At 41.5% G+C, this 872-nt stretch overlaps 1 protein-coding gene across 1 annotated transcript in view; it reads right to left on the bottom strand.

Annotated features, from left to right (window-relative positions):
- LOC102487121 (extracellular calcium-sensing receptor-like) overlaps positions 1-872 on the bottom strand; it is a 37,863-nt gene that overhangs the window by 16,648 nt on the left and 20,343 nt on the right. The gene's annotated exons all lie outside the window — the stretch shown is intronic.

The following is an 872-nucleotide window of genomic DNA, read 5'->3' as shown; positions in this document are numbered from 1 at the left end:
AGAGAGAGAGAGTAAGAGGGAAAGTGAGAAAGGAAGCCACCATGTCCAAGACTCATACCTCAGTTGGTCATGTGGGAGTCCAGCACCATTAAGCACCATGCCACATGGAAGCCCCTCAAAGTAATGGTTTTTAAGTTCATCTGTGGTGTAGCAAATATGAGCAATTTATTTATCTTTATTTCCAGGTAGCATTCCACTTTATCAAGATACCTGATTTTATTTATCCATTCATCAGCGGATGAACCTTTGGGTAGTTCCCACATTTGGGTACTATAAATAATGCTACTCAGAGCACCTGCATAACAATTTTTTAATAAACATGCTTTTACTTCTCTTTGGTATACATATAGAACTCGAATTTGTATGTCATAGGATAAGTCTAAATTTAATCATTAATAACTGCCAGACTGTTCTTTATTTTTATTCCCACCAGCATAGCATGATGGTTTAAATTACTCTTTACTTCACTATTATTATTAATATTATCATTACTATATTGCCTCACTGGACTTTTATAACCATTTTTAATTGTGAAAATTTTCAATAAGCACACAGGACAACACCTGATAGTCATCCACATGTCTATCATCTTGACTCAACAGTCCTTCGTATTCTGCTCTCTGTGCTTCATCTCTCTTCTGATCTGTCTTCTCAGTCTCTTGTAACCACACAGAAACAGTAAGTCCAAGTCACAAGGCCCTGATGTCTTCAGTGTGGGCTGGCTCATGAGCCCTTGCGGTGTGGACAGGTCTCCTGGGGAGCGCCTCGCTCTGCCTTTCCCGCTGAGCTTGGCCTCCTCGCCTTAACCAGGCTGGGATGTTCTGCTGGGGCTTCAGCAGGGTGATGTAGCACTTGGGGATGAAGATGCGGGC

The sequence above is a fragment of the Tupaia chinensis genome, unplaced genomic scaffold (assembly GCF_000334495.1).
Source record: "Tupaia chinensis unplaced genomic scaffold, TupChi_1.0 Scaffold144336_1, whole genome shotgun sequence".
Classification (NCBI taxonomy): domain Eukaryota; kingdom Metazoa; phylum Chordata; class Mammalia; order Scandentia; family Tupaiidae; genus Tupaia; species Tupaia belangeri.
Note: the sequence above shows the minus strand (reverse complement) of the source record. Positions and strands in the feature narration are given on the sequence as shown.